The following is a 19,177-nucleotide window of genomic DNA, read 5'->3' on the forward strand; positions in this document are numbered from 1 at the left end:
GCGGCTACTTCGCGCACAGAAGACTGGAGCGGCAGCGGTGCCTTCCGGAGCGCCGCTTCTGCCGAAAGACGCCGGCAACCGGCGCTTCCCTTCGGCCAGCTCCGGAGCGCCGTGTTCTGCCTCTCTAGTCGTCTACATCTTAGCGAAAAACTTCTCCGCTGCATTTCGCAAGGAGAAAGCCTACCAGCACTGCTCACGTTCGCCGATCTTGCCAAGAAATGGGATTTGCTGCTCATGCCAAGGACACTGCACTTTCCTGGGCAAGCTGCAAAGTGCTGGCAGATGGCCGTGCTCTCTGCCCGCTCCTGCCCAGCTCTGGGTAGTAGCGGGCACATTCCAGCCTGGCGAAGGCAAAAAACCTCGAGAGCTTTCACGCAGCTTTAGGAGAGCTGAGATGCTGAAAAGCAGCCAAGCTGAACAGCCGGGCTCAGCTTCAATAGGGTGCAATTGCCTGAATGGGGAAAACGAAGCAGCAGAGCAGCGGGCTTCTGTGCGCACTGAAGGCAATTGCAAGCATGCAGCAGCTGCTCCTTGCCAAGCACAGGCAGCTGCCTATGTTCTTCTTTCTTGACAAACTCACTGCTGCCCTTCTTTTCAGCAGCTGCCATCGTGTTCTCTGCATCTGGGAGCCTCAGGGGACGAGCAGGATTTTCCCAGGAGGGATGCGTCAGGACTACGTCAAAACCCAGGCAAGTTGTCCTGGAACGCCTTCCATCCGCATGCCAAGAGGGAATTCAGCAGGCAGGAGAGTGGCAGCCAGCGTCCTCCAGCAGTCTGCCAGCTTCGCACACAAGCCTGCTTCTTGGCGGCTTCGTTCTTCGCCTCTTGCAAGCTACCGCGATCTCTGGCTGCCGGAGGCGGAGAAGCGGCTACTTCGCGCACAGAAGACTGGAACGGTAGCGGTGCGCTCCGGAGCGCCGCTTCTGCCGAAAGACGCCGGCAACCGGCGCTTCCCTTCGGCCAGCTCCGGAGCGCCGTGTTCTGCCTCTCTAGTCGTCTACATCTTAGCGAAAAACTTCTCCGCTGCATTTCGCAAGGAGAAAGCCTACCAGCACTGCTCACGTTCGCCGATCTTGCCAAGAAATGGGATTTGCTGCTCATGCCAAGGACACTGCACTTTCCTGGGCAAGCTGCAAAGTGCTGGCAGATGGCCGTGCTCTCTGCCCGCTCCTGCCCAGCTCTGGGTAGTAGCGGGCACATTCCAGCCTGGCGAAGGCAAAAAACCTCGAGAGCTTTCACGCAGCTTTAGGAGAGCTGAGATGCTGAAAAGCAGCCAAGCTGAACAGCCGGGCTCAGCTTCAATAGGGTGCAATTGCCTGAATGGGGAAAACGAAGCAGCAGAGCAGCGGGCTTCTGTGCGCACTGAAGGCAATTGCAAGCATGCAGCAGCTGCTCCTTGCCAAGCACAGGCAGCTGCCTATGTTCTTCTTTCTTGACAAACTCACTGCTGCCCTTCTTTTCAGCAGCTGCCATCGTGTTCTCTGCATCTGGGAGCCTCAGGGGACGAGCAGGATTTTCCCAGGAGGGATGCGTCAGGACTACGTCAAAACCCAGGCAAGTTGTCCTGGAACGCCTTCCATCCGCATGCCAAGAGGGAATTCAGCAGGCAGGAGAGTGGCAGCCAGCGTCCTCCAGCAGTCTGCCAGCTTCGCACACAAGCCTGCTTCTTGGCGGCTTCGTTCTTCGCCTCTTGCAAGCTACCGCGATCTCTGGCTGCCGGAGGCGGAGAAGCGGCTACTTCGCGCACAGAAGACTGGAACGGTAGCGGTGCGCTCCGGAGCGCCGCTTCTGCCGAAAGACGCCGGCAACCGGCGCTTCCCTTCGGCCAGCTCCGGAGCGCTGTGTTCTGCCTCTCTAGTCGTCTACATCTTAGCGAAAAACTTCTCCGCTGCATTTCGCAAGGAGAAAGCCTACCAGCACTGCTCACGTTCGCCGATCTTGCCAAGAAATGGGATTTGCTGCTCATGCCAAGGACACTGCACTTTCCTGGGCAAGCTGCAAAGTGCTGGCAGATGGCCGTGCTCTCTGCCCGCTCCTGCCCAGCTTTGGGTAGTAGCGGGCACATTCCAGCCTGGCGAAGGCAAAAAACCTCGAGAGCTTTCACGCAGCTTTAGGAGAGCTGAGATGCTGAAAAGCAGCCAAGCTGAACAGCCGGGCTCAGCTTCAATAGGGTGCAATTGCCTGAATGGGGAAAACGAAGCAGCAGAGCAGCGGGCTTCTGTGCGCACTGAAGGCAATTGCAAGCATGCAGCAGCTGCTCCTTGCCAAGCACAGGCAGCTGCCTATGTTCTTCTTTCTTGACAAACTCACTGCTGCCCTTCTTTTCAGCAGCTGCCATCGTGTTCTCTGCATCTGGGAGCCTCAGGGGACGAGCAGGATTTTCCCAGGAGGGATGCGTCAGGACTACGTCAAAACCCAGGCAAGTTGTCCTGGAACGCCTTCCATCCGCATGCCAAGAGGGAATTCAGCAGGCAGGAGAGTGGCAGCCAGCGTCCTCCAGCAGTCTGCCAGCTTCGCACACAAGCCTGCTTCTTGGCGGCTTCGTTCTTCGCCTCTTGCAAGCTACCGCGATCTCTGGCTGCCGGAGGCGGAGAAGCGGCTACTTCGCGCACAGAAGACTGGAACGGTAGCGGTGCGCTCCGGAGCGCCGCTTCTGCCGAAAGACGCCGGCAACCGGCGCTTCCCTTCGGCCAGCTCCGGAGCGCCGTGTTCTGCCTCTCTAGTCGTCTACATCTTAGCGAAAAACTTCTCCGCTGCATTTCGCAAGGAGAAAGCCTACCAGCACTGCTCACGTTCGCCGATCTTGCCAAGAAATGGGATTTGCTGCTCATGCCAAGGACACTGCACTTTCCTGGGCAAGCTGCAAAGTGCTGGCAGATGGCCGTGCTCTCTGCCCGCTCCTGCCCAGCTCTGGGTAGTAGCGGGCACATTCCAGCCTGGCGAAGGCAAAAAACCTCGAGAGCTTTCACGCAGCTTTAGGAGAGCTGAGATGCTGAAAAGCAGCCAAGCTGAACAGCCGGGCTCAGCTTCAATAGGGTGCAATTGCCTGAATGGGGAAAACGAAGCAGCAGAGCAGCGGGCTTCTGTGCGCACTGAAGGCAATTGCAAGCATGCAGCAGCTGCTCCTTGCCAAGCACAGGCAGCTGCCTATGTTCTTCTTTCTTGACAAACTCACTGCTGCCCTTCTTTTCAGCAGCTGCCATCGTGTTCTCTGCATCTGGGAGCCTCAGGGGACGAGCAGGATTTTCCCAGGAGGGATGCGTCAGGACTACGTCAAAACCCAGGCAAGTTGTCCTGGAACGCCTTCCATCCGCATGCCAAGAGGGAATTCAGCAGGCAGGAGAGTGGCAGCCAGCGTCCTCCAGCAGTCTGCCAGCTTCGCACACAAGCCTGCTTCTTGGCGGCTTCGTTCTTCGCCTCTTGCAAGCTACCGCGATCTCTGGCTGCCGGAGGCGGAGAAGCGGCTACTTCGCGCACAGAAGACTGGAACGGTAGCGGTGCGCTCCGGAGCGCCGCTTCTGCCGAAAGACGCCGGCAACCGGCGCTTCCCTTCGGCCAGCTCCGGAGCGCCGTGTTCTGCCTCTCTAGTCGTCTACATCTTAGCGAAAAACTTCTCCGCTGCATTTCGCAAGGAGAAAGCCTACCAGCACTGCTCACGTTCGCCGATCTTGCCAAGAAATGGGATTTGCTGCTCATGCCAAGGACACTGCACTTTCCTGGGCAAGCTGCAAAGTGCTGGCAGATGGCCGTGCTCTCTGCCCGCTCCTGCCCAGCTCTGGGTAGTAGCGGGCACATTCCAGCCTGGCGAAGGCAAAAAACCTCGAGAGCTTTCACGCAGCTTTAGGAGAGCTGAGATGCTGAAAAGCAGCCAAGCTGAACAGCCGGGCTCAGCTTCAATAGGGTGCAATTGCCTGAATGGGGAAAACGAAGCAGCAGAGCAGCGGGCTTCTGTGCGCACTGAAGGCAATTGCAAGCATGCAGCAGCTGCTCCTTGCCAAGCACAGGCAGCTGCCTATGTTCTTCTTTCTTGACAAACTCACTGCTGCCCTTCTTTTCAGCAGCTGCCATCGTGTTCTCTGCATCTGGGAGCCTCAGGGGACGAGCAGGATTTTCCCAGGAGGGATGCGTCAGGACTACGTCAAAACCCAGGCAAGTTGTCCTGGAACGCCTTCCATCCGCATGCCAAGAGGGAATTCAGCAGGCAGGAGAGTGGCAGCCAGCGTCCTCCAGCAGTCTGCCAGCTTCGCACACAAGCCTGCTTCTTGGCGGCTTCGTTCTTCGCCTCTTGCAAGCTACCGCGATCTCTGGCTGCCGGAGGCGGAGAAGCGGCTACTTCGCGCACAGAAGACTGGAACGGTAGCGGTGCGCTCCGGAGCGCCGCTTCTGCCGAAAGACGCCGGCAACCGGCGCTTCCCTTCGGCCAGCTCCGGAGCGCTGTGTTCTGCCTCTCTAGTCGTCTACATCTTAGCGAAAAACTTCTCCGCTGCATTTCGCAAGGAGAAAGCCTACCAGCACTGCTCACGTTCGCCGATCTTGCCAAGAAATGGGATTTGCTGCTCATGCCAAGGACACTGCACTTTCCTGGGCAAGCTGCAAAGTGCTGGCAGATGGCCGTGCTCTCTGCCCGCTCCTGCCCAGCTTTGGGTAGTAGCGGGCACATTCCAGCCTGGCGAAGGCAAAAAACCTCGAGAGCTTTCACGCAGCTTTAGGAGAGCTGAGATGCTGAAAAGCAGCCAAGCTGAACAGCCGGGCTCAGCTTCAATAGGGTGCAATTGCCTGAATGGGGAAAACGAAGCAGCAGAGCAGCGGGCTTCTGTGCGCACTGAAGGCAATTGCAAGCATGCAGCAGCTGCTCCTTGCCAAGCACAGGCAGCTGCCTATGTTCTTCTTTCTTGACAAACTCACTGCTGCCCTTCTTTTCAGCAGCTGCCATCGTGTTCTCTGCATCTGGGAGCCTCAGGGGACGAGCAGGATTTTCCCAGGAGGGATGCGTCAGGACTACGTCAAAACCCAGGCAAGTTGTCCTGGAACGCCTTCCATCCGCATGCCAAGAGGGAATTCAGCAGGCAGGAGAGTGGCAGCCAGCGTCCTCCAGCAGTCTGCCAGCTTCGCACACAAGCCTGCTTCTTGGCGGCTTCGTTCTTCGCCTCTTGCAAGCTACCGCGATCTCTGGCTGCCGGAGGCGGAGAAGCGGCTACTTCGCGCACAGAAGACTGGAACGGTAGCGGTGCGCTCCGGAGCGCCGCTTCTGCCGAAAGACGCCGGCAACCGGCGCTTCCCTTCGGCCAGCTCCGGAGCGCCGTGTTCTGCCTCTCTAGTCGTCTACATCTTAGCGAAAAACTTCTCCGCTGCATTTCGCAAGGAGAAAGCCTACCAGCACTGCTCACGTTCGCCGATCTTGCCAAGAAATGGGATTTGCTGCTCATGCCAAGGACACTGCACTTTCCTGGGCAAGCTGCAAAGTGCTGGCAGATGGCCGTGCTCTCTGCCCGCTCCTGCCCAGCTTTGGGTAGTAGCGGGCACATTCCAGCCTGGCGAAGGCAAAAAACCTCGAGAGCTTTCACGCAGCTTTAGGAGAGCTGAGATGCTGAAAAGCAGCCAAGCTGAACAGCCGGGCTCAGCTTCAATAGGGTGCAATTGCCTGAATGGGGAAAACGAAGCAGCAGAGCAGCGGGCTTCTGTGCGCACTGAAGGCAATTGCAAGCATGCAGCAGCTGCTCCTTGCCAAGCACAGGCAGCTGCCTATGTTCTTCTTTCTTGACAAACTCACTGCTGCCCTTCTTTTCAGCAGCTGCCATCGTGTTCTCTGCATCTGGGAGCCTCAGGGGACGAGCAGGATTTTCCCAGGAGGGATGCGTCAGGACTACGTCAAAACCCAGGCAAGTTGTCCTGGAACGCCTTCCATCCGCATGCCAAGAGGGAATTCAGCAGGCAGGAGAGTGGCAGCCAGCGTCCTCCAGCAGTCTGCCAGCTTCGCACACAAGCCTGCTTCTTGGCGGCTTCGTTCTTCGCCTCTTGCAAGCTACCGCGATCTCTGGCTGCCGGAGGCGGAGAAGCGGCTACTTCGCGCACAGAAGACTGGAACGGTAGCGGTGCGCTCCGGAGCGCCGCTTCTGCCGAAAGACGCCGGCAACCGGCGCTTCCCTTCGGCCAGCTCCGGAGCGCTGTGTTCTGCCTCTCTAGTCGTCTACATCTTAGCGAAAAACTTCTCCGCTGCATTTCGCAAGGAGAAAGCCTACCAGCACTGCTCACGTTCGCCGATCTTGCCAAGAAATGGGATTTGCTGCTCATGCCAAGGACACTGCACTTTCCTGGGCAAGCTGCAAAGTGCTGGCAGATGGCCGTGCTCTCTGCCCGCTCCTGCCCAGCTTTGGGTAGTAGCGGGCACATTCCAGCCTGGCGAAGGCAAAAAACCTCGAGAGCTTTCACGCAGCTTTAGGAGAGCTGAGATGCTGAAAAGCAGCCAAGCTGAACAGCCGGGCTCAGCTTCAATAGGGTGCAATTGCCTGAATGGGGAAAACGAAGCAGCAGAGCAGCGGGCTTCTGTGCGCACTGAAGGCAATTGCAAGCATGCAGCAGCTGCTCCTTGCCAAGCACAGGCAGCTGCCTATGTTCTTCTTTCTTGACAAACTCACTGCTGCCCTTCTTTTCAGCAGCTGCCATCGTGTTCTCTGCATCTGGGAGCCTCAGGGGACGAGCAGGATTTTCCCAGGAGGGATGCGTCAGGACTACGTCAAAACCCAGGCAAGTTGTCCTGGAACGCCTTCCATCCGCATGCCAAGAGGGAATTCAGCAGGCAGGAGAGTGGCAGCCAGCGTCCTCCAGCAGTCTGCCAGCTTCGCACACAAGCCTGCTTCTTGGCGGCTTCGTTCTTCGCCTCTTGCAAGCTACCGCGATCTCTGGCTGCCGGAGGCGGAGAAGCGGCTACTTCGCGCACAGAAGACTGGAACGGTAGCGGTGCGCTCCGGAGCGCCGCTTCTGCCGAAAGACGCCGGCAACCGGCGCTTCCCTTCGGCCAGCTCCGGAGCGCTGTGTTCTGCCTCTCTAGTCGTCTACATCTTAGCGAAAAACTTCTCCGCTGCATTTCGCAAGGAGAAAGCCTACCAGCACTGCTCACGTTCGCCGATCTTGCCAAGAAATGGGATTTGCTGCTCATGCCAAGGACACTGCACTTTCCTGGGCAAGCTGCAAAGTGCTGGCAGATGGCCGTGCTCTCTGCCCGCTCCTGCCCAGCTTTGGGTAGTAGCGGGCACATTCCAGCCTGGCGAAGGCAAAAAACCTCGAGAGCTTTCACGCAGCTTTAGGAGAGCTGAGATGCTGAAAAGCAGCCAAGCTGAACAGCCGGGCTCAGCTTCAATAGGGTGCAATTGCCTGAATGGGGAAAACGAAGCAGCAGAGCAGCGGGCTTCTGTGCGCACTGAAGGCAATTGCAAGCATGCAGCAGCTGCTCCTTGCCAAGCACAGGCAGCTGCCTATGTTCTTCTTTCTTGACAAACTCACTGCTGCCCTTCTTTTCAGCAGCTGCCATCGTGTTCTCTGCATCTGGGAGCCTCAGGGGACGAGCAGGATTTTCCCAGGAGGGATGCGTCAGGACTACGTCAAAACCCAGGCAAGTTGTCCTGGAACGCCTTCCATCCGCATGCCAAGAGGGAATTCAGCAGGCAGGAGAGTGGCAGCCAGCGTCCTCCAGCAGTCTGCCAGCTTCGCACACAAGCCTGCTTCTTGGCGGCTTCGTTCTTCGCCTCTTGCAAGCTACCGCGATCTCTGGCTGCCGGAGGCGGAGAAGCGGCTACTTCGCGCACAGAAGACTGGAACGGTAGCGGTGCGCTCCGGAGCGCCGCTTCTGCCGGAAGACGCCGGCAACCGGCGCTTCCCTTCGGCCAGCTCCGGAGCGCCGTGTTCTGCCTCTCTAGTCGTCTACATCTTAGCGAAAAACTTCTCCGCTGCATTTCGCAAGGAGAAAGCCTACCAGCACTGCTCACGTTCGCCGATCTTGCCAAGAAATGGGATTTGCTGCTCATGCCAAGGACACTGCACTTTCCTGGGCAAGCTGCAAAGTGCTGGCAGATGGCCGTGCTCTCTGCCCGCTCCTGCCCAGCTTTGGGTAGTAGCGGGCACATTCCAGCCTGGCGAAGGCAAAAAACCTCGAGAGCTTTCACGCAGCTTTAGGAGAGCTGAGATGCTGAAAAAGCAGCCAAGCTGAACAGCCGGGCTCAGCTTCAATAGGGTGCAATTGCCTGAATGGGGAAAACGAAGCAGCAGAGCAGCGGGCTTCTGTGCGCACTGAAGGCAATTGCAAGCATGCAGCAGCTGCTCCTTGCCAAGCACAGGCAGCTGCCTATCTTCTTCTTTCTTGACAAACTCACTGCTGCCCTTCTTTTCAGCAGCTGCCATCGTGTTCTCTGCATCTGGGAGCCTCAGGGGACGAGCAGGATTTTCCCAGGAGGGATGCGTCAGGACTACGTCAAAACCCAGGCAAGTTGTCCTGGAACGCCTTCCATCCGCATGCCAAGAGGGAATTCAGCAGGCAGGAGAGTGGCAGCCAGCGTCCTCCAGCAGTCTGCCAGCTTCGCACACAAGCCTGCTTCTTGGCGGCTTCGTTCTTCGCCTCTGCAAGCTACCGCGATCTCTGGCTGCCGGAGGCGGAGAAGCGGCTACTTCGCGCACAGAAGACTGGAACGGTAGCGGTGCGCTCCGGAGCGCCGCTTCTGCCGAAAGACGCCGGCAACCGGCGCTTCCCTTCGGCCAGCTCCGGAGCGCCGTGTTCTGCCTCTCTAGTCGTCTACATCTTAGCGAAAAACTTCTCCGCTGCATTTCGCAAGGAGAAAGCCTACCAGCACTGCTCACGTTCGCCGATCTTGCCAAGAAATGGGATTTGCTGCTCATGCCAAGGACACTGCACTTTCCTGGGCAAGCTGCAAAGTGCTGGCAGATGGCCGTGCTCTCTGCCCGCTCCTGCCCAGCTTTGGGTAGTAGCGGGCACATTCCAGCCTGGCGAAGGCAAAAAACCTCGAGAGCTTTCACGCAGCTTTAGGAGAGCTGAGATGCTGAAAAGCAGCCAAGCTGAACAGCCGGGCTCAGCTTCAATAGGGTGCAATTGCCTGAATGGGGAAAACGAAGCAGCAGAGCAGCGGGCTTCTGTGCGCACTGAAGGCAATTGCAAGCCATGCAGCAGCTGCTCTTGCCAAGCACAGGCAGCTGCCTATGTTCTTCTTTCTTGACAAACTCACTGCTGCCCTTCTTTTCAGCAGCTGCCATCGTGTTCTCTGCATCTGGGAGCCTCAGGGGACGAGCAGGATTTTCCCAGGAGGGATGCGTCAGGACTACGTCAAAACCCAGGCAAGTTGTCCTGGAACGCCTTCCATCCGCATGCCAAGAGGGAATTCAGCAGGCTGGAGAGTGGCAGCCAGCGTCCTCCAGCAGTCTGCCAGCTTCGCACACAAGCCTGCTTCTTGGCGGCTTCGTTCTTCGCCTCTTGCAAGCTACCGCGATCTCTGGCTGCCGGAGGCGGAGAAGCGGCTACTTCGCGCACAGAAGACTGGAAACGGTAGCGGTGCGCTCCGGAGCGCCGCTTCTGCCGAAAGACGCCGGCAACCGGCGCTTCCCTTCGGCCAGCTCCGGAGCGCTGTGTTCTGCCTCTCTAGTCGTCTACATCTTAGCGAAAAACTTCTCCGCTGCATTTCGCAAGGAGAAAGCCTACCAGCACTGCTCACGTTCGCCGATCTTGCCAAGAAATGGGATTTGCTGCTCATGCCAAGGACACTGCACTTTCCTGGGCAAGCTGCAAAGTGCTGGCAGATGCCGTGCTCTCTGCCCGCTCCTGCCCAGCTTTGGGTAGTAGCGGGCCACATTCCAGCCTGGCGAAGGCAAAAAACCTCGAGAGCTTTCACGCAGCTTTAGGAGAGCTGAGATGCTGAAAAGCAGCCAAGCTGAACAGCCGGGCTCAGCTCAATAGGGTGCAATTGCCTGAATGGGAAAACGAAGCAGCAGAGCAGCGGGCTTCTGTGCGCACTGAAGGCAATTGCAAGCATGCAGCAGCTGCTCCTTGCCAAGCACAGGCAGCTGCCTATGTTCTTCTTTCTTGACAAACTCACTGCTGCCCTTCTTTTCAGCAGCTGCCATCGTGTTCTCTGCATCTGGGAGCCTCAGGGGACGAGCAGGATTTTCCCAGGAGGGATGCGTCAGGACTACGTCACAACCCAGGCAAGTTGTCCTGGAACGCCTTCCATCCGCATGCCAAGAGGGAATTCAGCAGGCAGGAGAGTGGCAGCCAGCGTCCTCCAGCAGTCTGCCAGCTTCGCACACAAGCCTGCTTCTTGGCGGCTTCGTTCTTCGCCTCTTGCAAGCTACCGCGATCTCTGGCTGCCGGAGGCGGAGAAGCGGCTACTTCGCGCACAGAAGACTGGAACGGTAGCGGTGCGCTCCGGAGCGCCGCTTCTGCCGAAAGACGCCGGCAACCGGCGCTTCCCTTCGGCCAGCTCCGGAGCGCCGTGTTCTGCCTCTCTAGTCGTCTACATCTTAGCGAAAAAACTTCTCCGCTGCATTTCGCAAGGAGAAAGCCTACCAGCACTGCTCACGTTCGCCGATCTTGCCAAGAAATGGGATTTGCTGCTCATGCAAGGACACTGCACTTTCCTGGGCAAGCTGCAAAGTGCTGGCAGATGCCGTGATCCTCTGCCCGCTCCTGCCCAGCTTTGGGTAGTAGCGGGCACATTCCAGCCTGGCGAAGGCAAAAAACCTCGAGAGCTTTCACGCAGCTTTAGGAGAGCTGAGATGCTGAAAAGCAGCCAAGCTGAACAGCCGGGCTCAGCTTCAATAGGGTGCAATTGCCTGAATGGGGAAAACGAAGCAGCAGAGCAGCGGGCTTCTGTGCGCACTGAAGGCAATTGCAAGCATGCAGCAGCTGCTCCTTGCCAAGCACAGGCAGCTGCCTATGTTCTTCTTTCTTGACAAACTCACTGCTGCCCTTCTTTTCAGCAGCTGCCATCGTGTTCTCTGCATCTGGGAGCCTCAGGGGACGAGCAGGATTTTCCCAGGAGGGATGCGTCAGGACTACGTCAAAACCCAGGCAAGTTGTCCTGGAACGCCTTCCATCCGCATGCCAAGAGGGAATTCAGCAGGCAGGAGAGTGGCAGCCAGCGTCCTCCAGCAGTCTGCCAGCTTCGCACACAAGCCTGCTTCTTGGCGGCTTCGTTCTTCGCCTCTTGCAAGCTACCGCGATCTCTGGCTGCCGGAGGCGGAGAAGCGGCTACTTCGCGCACAGAAGACTGGAACGGTAGCGGTGCGCTCCGGAGCGCCGCTTCTGCCGAAAGACGCCGGCAACCGGCGCTTCCCTTCGGCCAGCTCCGGAGCGCTGTGTTCTGCCTCTCTAGTCGTCTACATCTTAGCGAAAAACTTCTCCGCTGCATTTCGCAAGGAGAAAGCCTACCAGCACTGCTCACGTTCGCCGATCTTGCCAAGAAATGGGATTTGCTGCTCATGCCAAGGACACTGCACTTTCCTGGGCAAGCTGCAAAGTGCTGGCAGATGGCCGTGCTCTCTGCCCGCTCCTTGCCCAGCTTTGGGTAGTAGCGGGCACATTCCAGCCTGGCGAAGGCAAAAAACCTCGAGAGCTTTCACGCAGCTTTAGGAGAGCTGAGATGCTGAAAAGCAGCCAAGCTGAACAGCCGGGGCTCAGCTTCAATAGGGTGCAATTGCCTGAATGGGGAAAACGAAGCAGCAGAGCAGCGGGCTTCTGTGCGCACTGAAGGCAATTGCAAGCATGCAGCAGCTGCTCCTTGCCAAGCACAGGCAGCTGCCTATGTTCTTCTTTCTTGACAAACTCACTGCTGCCCTTCTTTTCAGCAGCTGCCATCGTGTTCTCTGCATCTGGGAGCCTCAGGGGACGAGCAGGATTTTCCCAGGAGGGATGCGTCAGGACTACGTCAAAACCCAGGCAAGTTGTCCTGGAACGCCTTCCATCCGCCATGCCAAGAGGGAAATTCAGCAGGCAGGAGAGTGGCAGCCAGCGTCCTCCAGCAGTCTGCCAGCTTCGCACACAAGCCTGCTTCTTGGCGGCTTCGTTCTTCGCCTCTTGCAAGCTACCGCGATCTCTGGCTGCCGGAGGCGAGAAGCGGCTACTTCGCGCACAGAAGACTGGAACGGTAGCGGTGCGCTCCGGAGCGCCGCTTCTGCCGAAAGACGCCGGCAACCGGCGCTTCCCTTCGGCCAGCTCCGGAGCGCTGTGTTCTGCCTCTCTAGTCGTCTACATCTTAGCGAAAAACTTCTCCGCTGCATTTCGCAAGGAGAAAGCCTACCAGCACTGCTCACGTTCGCCGATCTTGCAAGAAATGGGATTTGCTGCTCATGCCAAGGACACTGCACTTTCCTGGGCAAGCTGCAAAGTGCTGGCAGATGGCCGTGCTCTCTGCCCGCTCCTGCCCAGCTTTGGGTAGTAGCGGGCACATTCCAGCCTGGCGAAGGCAAAAAACCTCGAGAGCTTTCACGCAGCTTTAGGAGAGCTGAGATGCTGAAAAGCAGCCAAGCTGAACAGCCGGGCTCAGCTTCAATAGGGTGCAATTGCCTGAATGGGGGAAAACGAAGCAGCAGAGCAGCGGGCTTCTGTGCGCACTGAAGGCAATTGCAAGCATGCAGCAGCTGCTCCTTGCCAAGCACAGGCCAGCTGCCTATGTTCTTCTTTCTTGACAAACTCACTGCTGCCCTTCTTTTCAGCAGCTGCCATCGTGTTCTCTGCATCTGGGAGCCTCAGGGGACGAGCAGGATTTTCCCAGGAGGGATGCGTCAGGACTACGTCAAAACCCAGGCAAGTTGTCCTGGAACGCCTTCCATCCGCATGCCAAGAGGGAATTCAGCAGGCAGGAGAGTGGCAGCCAGCGTCCTCCAGCAGTCTGCCAGCTTCGCACACAAGCCTGCTTCTTGGCGGCTTCGTTCTTCGCCTCTTGCAAGCTACCGCGATCTCTGGCTGCCGGAGGCGGAGAAGCGGCTACTTCGCGCACAGAAGACTGGAACGGTAGCGGTGCGCTCCGGAAGCGCCGCTTCTGCCGGAAGACGCCGGCAACCGGCGCTTCCCTTCGGCCAGCTCCGGAGCGCCGTGTTCTGCCTCTCTAGTCGTCTACATCTTAGCGAAAAACTTCTCCGCTGAATTTCGCAAGGAGAAAGCCTACCAGCACTGCTCACGTTCGCCGATCTTGCCAAGAAATGGGATTTGCTGCTCATGCCAAGGACACTGCACTTTCCTGGGCAAGCTGCAAAGTGCTGGCAGATGGCCGTGCTCTCTGCCCGCTCCTGCCCAGCTTTGGGTAGTAGCGGGCACATTCCAGCCTGGCGAAGGCAAAAAACCTCGAGAGCTTTCACGCAGCTTTAGGAGAGCTGAGATGCTGAAAAGCAGCCAAGCTGAACAGCCGGGGCTCAGCTTCAATAGGGTGCAATTGCCTGCTGAATGGGGAAAACGAAGCAGCAGAGCAGCGGGCTTCTGTGCGCACTGAAGGCAATTGCAAGCATGCAGCAGCTGCTCCTTGCCAAGCACAGGCAGCTGCCTATCTTCTTCTTTCTTGACAAACTCACTGCTGCCCTTCTTTTCAGCAGCTGCCATCGTGTTCTCTGCATCTGGGAGCCTCAGGGGACGAGCAGGATTTTCCCAGGAGGGATGCGTCAGGACTACGTCAAAACCCAGGCAAGTTGTCCTGGAACGCCTTCCATCCGCATGCCAAGAGGGAATTCAGCAGGCAGGAGAGTGGCAGCCAGCGTCCTCCAGCAGTCTGCCAGCTTCGCACACAAGCCTGCTTCTTGGCGGCTTCGTTCTTCGCCTCTTGCAAGCTACCGCGATCTCTGGCTGCCGGAGGCGGAGAAGCGGCTACTTCGCGCACAGAAGACTGGAACGGTAGCGGTGCGCTCCGGAGCGCCGCTTCTGCCGAAAGACGCCGGCAACCGGCGCTTCCCTTCGGCCAGCTCCGGAGCGCCGTGTTCTGCCTCTCTAGTCGTCTACATCTTAGCGAAAAACTTCTCCGCTGCATTTCGCAAGGAGAAAGCCTACCAGCACTGCTCACGTTCGCCGATCTTGCCAAGAAATGGGATTTGCTGCTCATGCCAAGGACACTGCACTTTCCTGGGCAAGCTGCAAAGTGCTGGCAGATGGCCGTGCTCTCTGCCCGCTCCTGCCCAGCTTTGGGTAGTAGCGGGCACATTCCAGCCTGGCGAAGGCAAAAAACCTCGAGAGCTTTCACGCAGCTTTAGGAGAGCTGAGATGCTGAAAAGCAGCCAAGCTGAACAGCCGGGCTCAGCTTCAATAGGGTGCAATTGCCTGAATGGGGAAAACGAAGCAGCAGAGCAGCGGGCTTCTGTGCGCACTGAAGGCAATTGCAAGCATGCAGCAGCTGCTCCTTGCCAAGCACAGGCAGCTGCCTATGTTCTTCTTTCTTGACAAACTCACTGCTGCCCTTCTTTTCAGCAGCTGCCATCGTGTTCTCTGCATCTGGGAGCCTCAGGGGACGAGCAGGATTTTCCCAGGAGGGATGCGTCAGGACTACGTCAAAACCCAGGCAAGTTGTCCTGGAACGCCTTCCATCCGCATGCCAAGAGGGAATTCAGCAGGCAGGAGAGTGGCAGCCAGCGTCCTCCAGCAGTCTGCCAGCTTCGCACACAAGCCTGCTTCTTGGCGGCTTCGTTCTTCGCCTCTTGCAAGCTACCGCGATCTCTGGCTGCCGGAGGCGGAGAAGCGGCTACTTCGCGCACAGAAGACTGGAACGGTAGCGGTGCGCTCCGGAGCGCCGCTTCTGCCGAAAGACGCCGGCAACCGGCGCTTCCCTTCGGCCAGCTCCGGAGCGCTGTGTTCTGCCTCTCTAGTCGTCTACATCTTAGCGAAAAACTTCTCCGCTGCATTTCGCAAGGAGAAAGCCTACCAGCACTGCTCACGTTCGCCGATCTTGCCAAGAAATGGGATTTGCTGCTCATGCCAAGGACACTGCACTTTCCTGGGCAAGCTGCAAAGTGCTGGCAGATGGCCGTGCTCTCTGCCCGCTCCTGCCCAGCTTTGGGTAGTAGCGGGCACATTCCAGCCTGGCGAAGGCAAAAAACCTCGAGAGCTTTCACGCAGCTTTAGGAGAGCTGAGATGCTGAAAAGCAGCCAAGCTGAACAGCCGGGCTCAGCTTCAATAGGGTGCAATTGCCTGAATGGGGAAAACGAAGCAGCAGAGCAGCGGGCTTCTGTGCGCACTGAAGGCAATTGCAAGCATGCAGCAGCTGCTCCTTGCCAAGCACAGGCAGCTGCCTATGTTCTTCTTTCTTGACAAACTCACTGCTGCCCTTCTTTTCAGCAGCTGCCATCGTGTTCTCTGCATCTGGGAGCCTCAGGGGACGAGCAGGATTTTCCCAGGAGGGATGCGTCAGGACTACGTCAAAACCCAGGCAAGTTGTCCTGGAACGCCTTCCATCCGCATGCCAAGAGGGAATTCAGCAGGCAGGAGAGTGGCAGCCAGCGTCCTCCAGCAGTCTGCCAGCTTCGCACACAAGCCTGCTTCTTGGCGGCTTCGTTCTTCGCCTCTTGCAAGCTACCGCGATCTCTGGCTGCCGGAGGTGGAGAAGCGGCTACTTCGCGCACAGAAGACTGGAGCGGCAGCGGTGCCTTCCGGAGCGCCGCTTCTGCCGAAAGACGCCGGCAACCGGCGCTTCCCTTCGGCCAGCTCCGGAGCGCCGTGTTCTGCCTCTCTAGTCGTCTACATCTTAGCGAAAAACTTCTCCGCTGCATTTCGCAAGGAGAAAGCCTACCAGCACTGCTCACGTTCGCCGATCTTGCCAAGAAATGGGATTTGCTGCTCATGCCAAGGACACTGCACTTTCCTGGGCAAGCTGCAAAGTGCTGGCAGATGGCCGTGCTCTCTGCCCGCTCCTGCCCAGCTCTGGGTAGTAGCGGGCACATTCCAGCCTGGCGAAGGCAAAAAACCTCGAGAGCTTTCACGCAGCTTTAGGAGAGCTGAGATGCTGAAAAGCAGCCAAGCTGAACAGCCGGGCTCAGCTTCAATAGGGTGCAATTGCCTGAATGGGGAAAACGAAGCAGCAGAGCAGCGGGCTTCTGTGCGCACTGAAGGCAATTGCAAGCATGCAGCAGCTGCTCCTTGCCAAGCACAGGCAGCTGCCTATGTTCTTCTTTCTTGACAAACTCACTGCTGCCCTTCTTTTCAGCAGCTGCCATCGTGTTCTCTGCATCTGGGAGCCTCAGGGGACGAGCAGGATTTTCCCAGGAGGGATGCGTCAGGACTACGTCAAAACCCAGGCAAGTTGTCCTGGAACGCCTTCCATCCGCATGCCAAGAGGGAATTCAGCAGGCAGGAGAGTGGCAGCCAGCGTCCTCCAGCAGTCTGCCAGCTTCGCACACAAGCCTGCTTCTTGGCGGCTTCGTTCTTCGCCTCTTGCAAGCTACCGCGATCTCTGGCTGCCGGAGGCGGAGAAGCGGCTACTTCGCGCACAGAAGACTGGAACGGTAGCGGTGCGCTCCGGAGCGCCGCTTCTGCCGAAAGACGCCGGCAACCGGCGCTTCCCTTCGGCCAGCTCCGGAGCGCTGTGTTCTGCCTCTCTAGTCGTCTACATCTTAGCGAAAAACTTCTCCGCTGCATTTCGCAAGGAGAAAGCCTACCAGCACTGCTCACGTTCGCCGATCTTGCCAAGAAATGGGATTTGCTGCTCATGCCAAGGACACTGCACTTTCCTGGGCAAGCTGCAAAGTGCTGGCAGATGGCCGTGCTCTCTGCCCGCTCCTGCCCAGCTTTGGGTAGTAGCGGGCACATTCCAGCCTGGCGAAGGCAAAAAACCTCGAGAGCTTTCACGCAGCTTTAGGAGAGCTGAGATGCTGAAAAGCAGCCAAGCTGAACAGCCGGGCTCAGCTTCAATAGGGTGCAATTGCCTGAATGGGGAAAACGAAGCAGCAGAGCAGCGGGCTTCTGTGCGCACTGAAGGCAATTGCAAGCATGCAGCAGCTGCTCCTTGCCAAGCACAGGCAGCTGCCTATGTTCTTCTTTCTTGACAAACTCACTGCTGCCCTTCTTTTCAGCAGCTGCCATCGTGTTCTCTGCATCTGGGAGCCTCAGGGGACGAGCAGGATTTTCCCAGGAGGGATGCGTCAGGACTACGTCAAAACCCAGGCAAGTTGTCCTGGAACGCCTTCCATCCGCATGCCAAGAGGGAATTCAGCAGGCAGGAGAGTGGCAGCCAGCGTCCTCCAGCAGTCTGCCAGCTTCGCACACAAGCCTGCTTCTTGGCGGCTTCGTTCTTCGCCTCTTGCAAGCTACCGCGATCTCTGGCTGCCGGAGGTGGAGAAGCGGCTACTTCGCGCACAGAAGACTGGAGCGGCAGCGGTGCCTTCCGGAGCGCCGCTTCTGCCGAAAGACGCCGGCAACCGGCGCTTCCCTTCGGCCAGCTCCGGAGCGCCGTGTTCTGCCTCTCTAGTCGTCTACATCTTAGCGAAAAACTTCTCCGCTGCATTTCGCAAGGAGAAAGCCTACCAGCACTGCTCACGTTCGCCGATCTTGCCAAGAAATGGGATTTGCTGCTCATGCCAAGGACACTGCACTTTCCTGGGCAAGCTGCAAAGTGCTGGCAGATGGCCGTGCTCTCTGCCCGCTCCTGCCCAGCTCTGGGTAGTAGCGGGCACATTCCAGCCTGGCGAAGGCAAAAAACCTCGAGAGCTTTCACGCAGCTTTAGGAGAGCTGAGATGCTGAAAAGCAGCCAAGCTGAACAGCCGGGCTCAGCTTCAATAGGGTGCAATTGCCTGAATGGGGAAAACGAAGCAGCAGAGCAGCGGGCTTCTGTGCGCACTGAAGGCAATTGCAAGCATGCAGCAGCTGCTCCTTGCCAAGCACAGGCAGCTGCCTATGTTCTTCTTTCTTGACAAACTCACTGCTGCCCTTCTTTTCAGCAGCTGCCATCGTGTTCTCTGCATCTGGGAGCCTCAGGGGACGAGCAGGATTTTCCCAGGAGGGATGCGTCAGGACTACGTCAAAACCCAGGCAAGTTGTCCTGGAACGCCTTCCATCCGCATGCCAAGAGGGAATTCAGCAGGCAGGAGAGTGGCAGCCAGCGTCCTCCAGCAGTCTGCCAGCTTCGCACACAAGCCTGCTTCTTGGCGGCTTCGTTCTTCGCCTCTTGCAAGCTACCGCGATCTCTGGCTGCCGGAGGCGGAGAAGCGGCTACTTCGCGCACAGAAGACTGGAACGGTAGCGGTGCGCTCCGGAGCGCCGCTTCTGCCGAAAGACGCCGGCAACCGGCGCTTCCCTTCGGCCAGCTCCGGAGCGCCGTGTTCTGCCTCTCTAGTCGTCTACATCTTAGCGAAAAACTTCTCCGCTGCATTTCGCAAGGAGAAAGCCTACCAGCACTGCTCACGTTCGCCGATCTTGCCAAGAAATGGGATTTGCTGCTCATGCCAAGGACACTGCACTTTCCTGGGCAAGCTGCAAAGTGCTGGCAGATGGCCGTGCTCTCTGCCCGCTCCTGCCCAGCTTTGGGTAGTAGCGGGCACATTCCAGCCTGGCGAAGGCAAAAAACCTCGAGAGCTTTCACGCAGCTTTAGGAGAGCTGAGATGCTGAAAAGCAGCCAAGCTGAACAGCCGGGCTCAGCTTCAATAGGGTGCAATTGCCTGAATGGGGAAAACGAAGCAGCAGAGCAGCGGGCTTCTGTGCGCACTGAAGGCAATTGCAAGCATGCAGCAGCTGCTCCTTGCCAAGCACAGGCAGCTGCCTATCTTCTTCTTTCTTGACAAACTCACTGCTGCCCTTCTTTTCAGCAGCTGCCATCGTGTTCTCTGCATCTGGGAGCCTCAGGGGACGAGCAGGATTTTCCCAGGAGGGATGCGTCAGGACTACGTCAAAACCCAGGCAAGTTGTCCTGGAACGCCTTCCATCCGCATGCCAAGAGGGAATTCAGCAGGCAGGAGAGTGGCAGCCAGCGTCCTCCAGCAGTCTGCCAGCTTCGCACACAAGCCTGCTTCTTGGCGGCTTCGTTCTTCGCCTCTTGCAAGCTACCGCGATCTCTGGCTGCCGGAGGCGGAGAAGCGGCTACTTCGCGCACAGAAGACTGGAACGGTAGCGGTGCGCTCCGGAGCGCCGCTTCTGCCGAAAGACGCCGGCAACCGGCGCTTCCCTTCGGCCAGCTCCGGAGCGCCGTGTTCTGCCTCTCTAGTCGTCTACATC

This window comes from Vidua macroura, chromosome 2 (genome assembly GCF_024509145.1).
Source record: "Vidua macroura isolate BioBank_ID:100142 chromosome 2, ASM2450914v1, whole genome shotgun sequence".
NCBI classification, from domain to species: Eukaryota; Metazoa; Chordata; class Aves; order Passeriformes; family Viduidae; genus Vidua; species Vidua macroura.